Raw genomic sequence first — 10,184 nt, 5'->3', positions numbered from 1 at the left:
AAATTCTTTTGATAATACTTAAAGAAATAAGCAAGCATAATATTTTCATAGTTTTTGTTCATGAATAGTAGAGATGGAATAATAACATTTTGAATGAATAGTGTGTTGTGCTTTGAAAGTGCATGTTACAAGACTTCTGAAATTCATTACCTAAATATCGTATAAGAGGAAAAAAACATAGATATTTAAGTCACTAAATTAGCTTGAATATTTAGTAAAATTGACCCAATCGTTATCTGTTTCCTACTTTTTTGATTTAAGATCTCTCCTAATGATTTTGCAGTACTTTCATTTCTTGCTTTGAGGAGGGTTTGACAAAGTGTGATGCTGCATAGATTTTACGTGTTTTCTAAAGTTGGAAATATCTATTTATAAACACTGTGGAAGACAGCCAGCCAATGGCAGGTGTTATATTATCCTCACAGCTTAGCCCCTTTGATTTATTGCACATCCATGTACAAGTTCTCTCAGCAGTAAGTATATGTCATTTTCATAAAAGATTCCTATATTGTTAGATGAAAATTGTTTAAAGGAATAGCTCCTTTACACATTTTAACATGTATTTGTGCCATGATTTACTTTTATATTCTTTATACAATAGGTGTTTAAAAAATATCAGATTTACAAAAGTCTGTAATGATCTATGAATTAACTGGCTAGCAACAAGTCCCTGAATCTATCCATATTACAACAGTACACTGTGGGCATTTGATTTTATTGATATATCTTTTGGATTCTAATAGGTGGAATGGATGGACATCAGCAAGAAGGAAGAAGAAACACTGTTGAGTGAAATTTGTTTGGGATCACCCAAGAGCACCAGCCATTCAGCTCACTGTAAGTGCTCACTGAAACACAAAATTTGATGATATGGGACACTCACCCACTGCTGAGAATCTACAAAAGTAGCAACGTCAGAACTCACCAGTGCTGCTGGCAAATCTCTCAGATTGTCATACTCTTTTCCCCTCAGGGAGGGCCCTCAGAGATGGTACTTGTTGTCACTTGTAAAATTAGAATTTCTTGGTGGAAATTCATTCAGATGCCATGCCTTTCCTCAGTGCAGGAAAACAAAAAGGAAGAAGAAAAAGCTAAGATGAAAGTAAATGATTTCTCAGAGTAGACAGCAAAATTCTAAGAGAAAGAATTAACAAATATTGTAAGACAATTATATTGATCATAGAAAGACATGAGTGTTTATTGAAAAGGCTCACTGAGTTTCAAGCTAGATTAATAAGAAAGAACACATGTAGGCATTTATATTAAATTTTTATGAGCTCTACTTATAATGAGTAAATCATATAAACTTTTATGTAGAAAGTAGAGGCTACCAACCAAGTAAAAGATATCTAAAGTTATGAGACTTCCATTGCACTATTGAAGGCTGGAATAAAGGGAAGTTTCTACATTCTGAGATAAAGTAGCATCCTGAAACTCATAAGACTAGAAAATATATTTTTAACCTGTCATAGAGAAATAAAGACATTCACTGATGCAAAAATTTAGATCTCATCCTAGTCAGCACTTGATCTGAGGCAAGTATTTGTAAAACAACTTAACCAAACAATCTAGAACAGAGTCTTTAAAAGTGAAAAGATAAAGAGGAAAAAATAGTGATAAACAAATCTTTTTTTTTTTTTTTTTTTGAGGCGGAGTCTCGCTCTGTCGCCCAGACTGGAGTGCAGTGGCCGGATCTCAGCTCACTGCAAGCTCCGCCTCCCGGGTTTAGGCCATTCTCCTGCCTCAGCCTCCCGAGTAGCTGGGACTACAGGCGCCCGCCACCTCGCCCGGCTAGTTTTTGTATTTTTTAGTAGAGACGGGGTTTCACCGTGTTAGCCAGGATGGTCTCGATCTCCTGACCTCGTGATCCGCCCGTCTCGGCCTCCCAAAGTGCTGGGATTACAGGCTTGAGCCACCGCGCCCGGCCAACAAATCTTGATATATGTGTACCTACATATTTCTATCTCTACTGCTGCATGTCAGTTATATATACAGATGAGTAAAAAATCTACTAGAAATGTATAAATAAAAAAGTATAGTAGATATAAAATTATAATAACCACATATCTAACTTAGCAAAATTTAAAAGTTGAGGAGGAAAGGGTTTGGAAAACCTTCCAAGAACCTCGTTGAAGTAGCATTAAAGGAAGAAAATACAGAGTGGAAAGTAAGTGTTGTCTATTTTATTTTATGGACAGTGTGTGTGGGAGCTTGAACAGTAGCTTGTGTGAAACAAGATATATAAAGGAAAAGAAGGACAGTTTCACCCTGGTTACAAATGATAGTAGAGTCATCTGTATCTGCGCAAGAGGTCAGAGTCAATCATTCCATTCACAAGGAAAAAACAAAACAAAACAGAAGCAGAAAAACAATGGGAAATAACATTTAAGATTTCACCCTCATTAGAAATGTAACTATAAACCAAAAAGTTTCTAAGACAGGTCTCAATGAATTAAGAAGTTTATGTTACCAAGGTAACATAAGGAAGGATCATGACCTGTGACACAGCCCGGTGAGGTCCTGAAAACATGTACCCAAGGTGGTTAAGTTACAGTTTAATTGTATACATTTTAGGGAGACAGAAGTGACAGACAAAGACCTAGTAAGGAAAAGAGATTGTCTACAGAATGCAAATTTTCCCATAAGAGACAACTTTCCTGGGCCATTTCAAAATATGCCAAGTGATCTACTTGGAGATAAAATACTTGGATTTCCTTTTAAGACTTGTTGTCTGTCCTGTGATGTTATATCAGTATCTGGTTGGAGTTGGTAAATCATTGCTACAAAGCGTCTCTTCTGTCAGCCCTGTGATCTCTATTTCAATGTTAATGCTCTTCAGTTATTCTAGAACTCCAAAGAAAGGAGAGAATAGTGAGTCTGATGCCCCTCTTCCTGTCATGGCCTGAAGGAGTGTTTCAGGCTTCTTTGGGTCTTCTTTGCAGAGAGGAGAGTCCATTAAGTCAGTTGAGTACTTACAATTTTATTTTTGGTTTGCATAACTATGTTTATTATGGTAAATAAATCAGAACATTTCTGAGGGTAGTGGTAATAAATTTAACATGATACTACTCAGCAGGGCTAGTTTTCTCCGGCCACAGTCGACTGCAGATGTTTGGGTGTGAAATAATCAAGACCTTCAATTTCGCAAAGGCAAAATTTCCAGGGAAATAGTAGGCAAGAGAGGAAATATATGCATGGAAAAGATTGCAATGAGTTGGCTATAGAACAAGAAATGTTAAGGGGACAAGGAAGCATGAAAAGTGGTAGGATCATTGAATTTTAATTCCAGGTGAAATAAAGATGTGAATGAAGCCGAGGTACTAGAGGATGTGAGCTGGAAAAAAAGTAAGATATAATTGCTAGAGAGTGGAGTACTTGAGATTGAGATTTTTGAGAGTGCTGCTGTTGGTATGAACAAAGGCTTGAAGATGGCCATAAGAGGTAATGATGAAGATAGGCCAGAAGGTGATTAAAGAGGGGAGGTTCAACAAAGTACAAGTAGATGATTGTAAGCTTTATCTTAATAGATGTTAAAGCAACCAGAAAATAAGACAATACATATATGTATTTGAAACCAACAGCATGTATACACTACAATTGTTTTAATAATAAAAAATGATAAAATTATAAGAAATGAAATATCTATTAAAATGGATATATATAATCTAACAAGAATAAGCAAGTAGATAGAGAAAATGGGTAATAGTAATAAGACATTGCTAAAATTAGAGAACTGTTGTAGAATAATGATAATTAGAATTACATTTTCCCCATTTTCTATTATTTATGTATGTTTGGTAGGTAATATTTTAGATAGTTTTTCTTAGTGAAAGAATGGTAAACTTACGGAATAATTTTGACAATCATTTAAATCAAAAGAATACTTTGAGGTTAATTAGCATCTAAATAATATTGAGTCTGCTGGAAGCAGAAGCATGGGATGGCCCTTGTTTCATTAGCAAATTAATAAGAATATGTTTACTTTAGGAAGAATATTAACTATTTAATTATTTTTAAATAGTGACTTTACTGAATGTTCTTTTCAAAAGTTTTTCTTTCCATACTAAGGATTTTCAATAAGAAAACAATGTGTCCTCTTACTTGAAATATTTTAGTTACTGCACATTAATATTTATACTTTTGGTATATTTTTGTTGCCTACTTCTATAGTCCGCCACTTCTAGGACAAATCTGAATAGGAGCTATAAAAACAATCACCTTTTCTCCCCTACTTGACTTAATGAGTATGTTCCTATTGCTTTAAAATCTATGAAAGTTTTGCCAATTCTGCATAAATGTGCATGTATAATTTTAATGGTATATGTACTCAATCTAATAAAAATGAATAGTAAATATAACAATATTCATAGTAAATATTAATATAACTTTTTCAAATAATGTTGGCAATTATGCAGATGTACATTGTTTTACTTTTCTTTGTTATAAAATATATTATTAATATGATTATTCACAATAATACATGTTCTAGAATTAATCTCTGTCAGAAATATTTTTACCATAATGATGGTTACTATGTGTTAATGCTTTCTTAGAAATTGTGTTCTATATTCATAAATAAAAAGATCTTTCTTAGTGCTTTTTTGAGTGGTCAGAATTGAATAGGAGGGCAATTCATAATGGAAAGCTATAAATTAATTAAACTATAAAGATTACAATATTTCAAGCTTCTTTTGTAGAAATAAATCTACTTGCTACTATTAGAAAGACTGCACAGATCTACACACTGGAGAAGAAACCAGCAGAAGTTCTGTAACTTTTAAATTCTTTTCAACACAAGAGTGAAATGGTGAGTGTAAGAAAGGATAAGATTTCTTAACAGCCCACAGGTAACATAGCTTCTATTTGCTTTACCAAGGAGACTCAATTTTACGATGATGATCTTTGAATGAGAACAAATATAAACAAATGGAGAAAACAATAACTCAAATAAAGCAGAAAATCACCTGAAGCTCCACGCTGGAAAAAGTTGTGTAGACATGAATAAAGGGTTTTGTTGTTTGAGTTATGCATGAAAACACTCATTTAAGTATCTACTTTTGGAAGCTTATGGTAATACTCAAATACATTTTTCCAATGAGTAGTTCGGTTTTGACCATACTAAAAATCACTTAAGGTACTAATGGCAGTGGTGGCTGCTGCATTACATAGACTACAGTAAGAGAGGCATGGTCCAGGCCCCACACTCTACAGAGCTGGCAGGAGCCTGGAACAGAGGGAAGCCTCATCACCTTCTGAGTTGGAGGGGAGGGAGCCCCGCCTTCCTAGGTGCAGCTGCAGCTGCCCAGTCATTGCTGGGGACCCAAGCATCTTTTCACTTTGGGGCGGGCGGGGGGCAGAATCCCTCTTCCTCTTGTAGGCTCAAAAGTGCCTGCTCCTGCTGCCTGGCCTCTCCCTGCTCCCAACGCCCACCCCGATATCAGAGCAAAGTTGTGGCTGAGCCTGGGTGCTGTCATAACCCGGTCAGGTGTGCACTGGTCAGGCAGCACTGACATGCCAGCCTCCTGCTGCCTCGGACCCCTCCAGACTTTGGCCACCAAGGAGCATGCGGAGGAGGCCAAGGCAGGTGTGAGAGCAGATTGGCACAGGCCTGCAGGCATCCCATGGCACAAACAGCCAGGGCATGGGTACGGCAGGTTGATGGCAGCTGGAGGCAGACAGGCTTCTGGGTGGAAAAGGGCGGGTTCCCAATGAAGCCCCACCTTCCTTCAGGTCTGGGATAGCCTGAAGCACTGGGGTTGGGTTGCCAGCTCTGCTGAATAGAGTGAGAATTTAGGGAACATGTTCTGGCTTGCCCATGGCCACCCATAGTCCAATCAGCATTCACTTCCTCTCCTTTGGAGCCCATATAGTTCTCAGACTCAGTGAGATTTGGGGAGAAGTTGGGATGACCTGCCTGTGGAGCTACCCATCGCGGGTCTCCTCTCTGCTGAGAGCTGAGCAGATGTTGAGATGACCTGCTTGCCGTACGCCTTGTCCAGCCGCAGCCTCGCAGGGATTCGGTGCCCATGCCCGCACCTGGAGCAGCCTGCCCTGTGGCAGCCGGCGTACCTGGCTGTATGCAGTGGTGGGACCCCCACAATCAGTCACTCACACACCCCTCGCCACTCTGCACCTGGCTTGCCCTTGGCAGGCGTGGGATCCAGGCTGGTGGAGTGAGCCAAGAGGGCCTCAGCCGAGAGGGCCTGAGCAAAACTCAGGCACAGTCATTGCCAGCCATGAAGGTTTTTGGCAGGAAAAGCAATACCCCAAGGATCCTGTGACACTACCTTCTATTTTATCTTACTTGTTTTACCTACAACTAGGATTATGTTAAAAGAAACTTAGGCTAAAAAGCAATTATGCTCCATCTTCTTTGTAAAACATCCTGCAAACTGATACCTACCTGGTTTTCTCTACCATTCAAATAGTCGCAAATTTCAGAAATCCTTGGGGTAGTGGGTAAAGATATACAGCATTAAAACTTTCTTTTTTTTTTCTTCAACTTTTCTTTCTTATGCTAATTTCTCTGTTTTCACGTCAAGATTAGGCTAATCTTAGAATGTTTGAAATAAAGCAGGTATTAGATATACATTAGTTGAGTCTTACAGTAAGATTCTCTGATATAAAAATGGACTCTTTCAGAGCTAAGGAAGAATTTAAGGAAATAATACGTGTAAAGAATTAAAAATCATATCTATGAATTTCCATTTTATCTTCTCTTTATCTGTAATATTGCCTGCAATCTCTTTAACTTTTGATGCTTTGTTTATTCAATTCAGAGAAATATTTCTCCAGCCATCTGGCTTCTCTTTTTGCCTTTGTGTTGTATTCATATTGCTTTAACCATTTCTTCCAACATAAATAATTTGCTTTTTAATAGCTTGCCTCTAATCATTGTGTCTGTCCTTAAATTTTGTACTTACTTATGATTTCACCTCAAACATAGCTGCATATACTAGTGATGTTTTCTTGAAGTAAATAGAATGGCAGCTACAGATTATTTTCCTACAAACATTGGTTTTCCAATTGTTAAGCAGCAATATCTGAAATGTAGACTGACAATTGATATTGAGAAGTGCAAATGGTAAATTTATAATATACTTATTTTGAATAAAATTTTTGATCTTTTTTCTTCTTGATTTTCCTTGATTTTCTAAATTCCAGAAATGATTCTGATATTTTCTCTCTCTACTTAGGAAATGATGAGCAAGTCTTCTATTCCCTTTACTATATCCCTTTCTGATAAGATACCTTGAGTATATTTTGTTTTGTTTTCTTAAGCAAATCCTTATGGATATAGTATTTACGTCACCTCTAATCTAATCACTTTCTTTAACCAAAGTACCTGTTGCTTAAAAGTCATATTTTCCCTTGTCTTTTTAAAGTGTGAAATAGCAAGGGATATTAGACATGATTGCTCTTGGAATTAAAGGAAGGGGACATTAACCCATCTAGACATGAAACAATCTAAACTGGCTCAAAGACAAAAAGGTTACCAAGTTAAAACAAATCACAATACGTGTATACTCATCTACCATTTGAACTGATGTTAGAAAAACATCTCTGATGATCTAATATACTTATGTATTTAATAAATATATTCCTTGCTACTTAATTACAATAATTTCTAAGGCACCCAGCTAAAAAACATTATCCTGGATAATGTCAATGAAAATAAACAAACATTAACCCAAGCTGGGCATAATGCCCAGAGAACTAGCTAAGTAAAAATGGGCAATGAACTCCAGAAAAGGAAAGCTAGAGAAAGAGGGAAATTATGAAATAGCTACAATATACATACAAAAATCTTCCCATTTTAATAATAAGCAAGAAGCATATTTGCATGCTGTGGAACCCAGAAATTATTTAGAAAATACTTTGCCTTGCCTCAGTTTATAAACCTTTCATAAGATTGAAAGCCAAAGATTTAAAATCCTATAAACTTAGGGAGATAAAGGTCCAATTTTACAATAACAACAGCTTCTATTGACAGTTTATAAAAGTGGAACACAGCCTTTATAGGGAGCCACAGCTAGCACGGCTAGCAACCAGTAGCAAAGAATATCACAGAGAAATTTAATTTCCCTCTAGAATCTTAAAATATCAGGACAATCTTGTCATTGCTCTTCTTTTCTCACATACATTGATTGATATAAGCCTTAGTATCAGTGAAATATCTTCCAGAAACCACTTGAGAACAGAGGTTAATTTGAAATGTAATATAAAGAAGGGAAATTACAAGAAAGAAACATAAAGCTACTCTTATTCATTCTACATGGAGTTGAATACATTTATATCAAAACCAATGTTTTTAACCTCAGCTATGTCATTACAATCATGACAAATCTGATGTTATCCACGAATAAATGCTTTTTTTTTGGAAATAAGCTCTGACTTCAATATATTATTTGGTTAACAATATGCTAAAGAAAAGAAAAGGAGAGAAGAGGGATGGGAAAAGGGAAGGGGAGGGAGAAGGGAGAATGGACGAGTAAAAGGAAAACAAGAAAACAAGAAAGAATAAAGGAAGAAAAGAGGGAGGAGAGAGAAAGTAAAACAATCGAAAAACACATCAGACTTGAAATACTACATATAGCAAGTAACTATAGGGCAGAAACTAGGACAGGACTATAGGGGCCAAATTGCCAGTAACCTCACTAGTGAGTAGTGAAAGATAACCTGATTTATAATCACACAATTTTTAAACAATTATATCCATATATACGTGAAGCTGCTATAAGAATTTTTCAATTTAGAAAATTGGTATAGGTTATTGTGGTATAGTATAATGTTCGATCCTTGAAGATATGAACCTTAAGTAAATATCAAAGGCCTTTATAGTATATGTCATGTGAATAATTTTAAAATGTATTGTTTTTATCCACTTTTGTTAGTAAAACAGTATTTTTAGTAAAATTACTTTCATTTTTTATTATATTCTCTGTAAAATAAGTTAGACATCATGATCTTCTAGGCCTCAGGAATAAGACCGAATAAAAGTTCCAAAAATAAAAGCATCCCAACAAAATTGTGAAGTGTTTGTAGGTGACATTGTTTTAATGACACATTAACCATCTCATATCAATTGTGGTAAAAGATGTTAAAATTCCAGTGGATCTTCCAGGCTTTATCAGCTTTTATTCCTCTAGGAATCTACAGATGTAAGTGCTACACAAATATATGACTGTCCCCCTGTGGGAATATGCAGAATTGAAAATAATCTTCCTGGGATACTAAAAATTATTGAAAAAAACAATGAAGTACTAAGAATTCTCAAATGAAATGAACATTATTTGAGAGAATAATGAACAAAACTACTTTGCAGAGACCATGAATATAAGATAAAACAGTTTTTCAAACAAATTTGGGCACTGCATAAGCTTATTAATACCAAAGTTATTTATTTATTCTTGTATCAAATGGTAAATTGTTTAAACATTTTAGGCACTGCAAAATTTTTGGTGTTTGTCATTTTAACATTTGTTCTTAATTTAACTTTTTTTGAATTAAACTCTTATTTTAGATACAGGGATATAAGTGCAGATTTGTCACATGGGTATAATGCAGGATGCTGAGGTTTGGGGTAGGGATGCCATCACCCAAATAGAGAGCATAGTACCCAATGGGTGTGTTTTTCATCCATTTCTTCTCTCTCCTTCTAACCCCTATAGTAGTCCACAGTATCTTTAATCCCCAGGTTTATGTCCATGTGTGCTCAATGTTTACCTCCCACTTATAAGTCAGCACGTGCTATTTGGTTGTCTGTCGCTGCACTGATTTACTTCAGATTATTGCCTCCAGCTGCATTCATGTTGCTGCAAAGAGCATGATTTTGTTCTTTCACGTGGCTGCACAGTATTCCATGGGGTATGCGTACCACCTTTGGTTTATCCATTTCACCAAAGTTGGGCACCTAGGTTGGTTCCACATCTTTGTTATTGTGAATAGCAGAGCAATGAATATATAAGTGCAGGTATCTTTTTGGTAGAATGCTTTATTTTCCTTTGCTTATATACCCAGTAATGGGATTGCCGGATCAAATAGTAGTGCTGCTTTAAGTTATCTGAGAAATCTCCAAACTGCTTCCACAGTGACTGAACTAATTTACATTCCCACCAACAGTTTACATATGTTTCTATTTCTCTGTAGTGTTACAAGTATTTATTATTCATTTGACTTTTAGT

Source organism: Colobus angolensis, unplaced genomic scaffold (assembly GCF_000951035.1).
Source record: "Colobus angolensis palliatus isolate OR3802 unplaced genomic scaffold, Cang.pa_1.0 Scaffold73, whole genome shotgun sequence".
NCBI classification, from domain to species: Eukaryota; Metazoa; Chordata; class Mammalia; order Primates; family Cercopithecidae; genus Colobus; species Colobus angolensis.
This window is presented reverse-complemented; position numbering follows the sequence as displayed.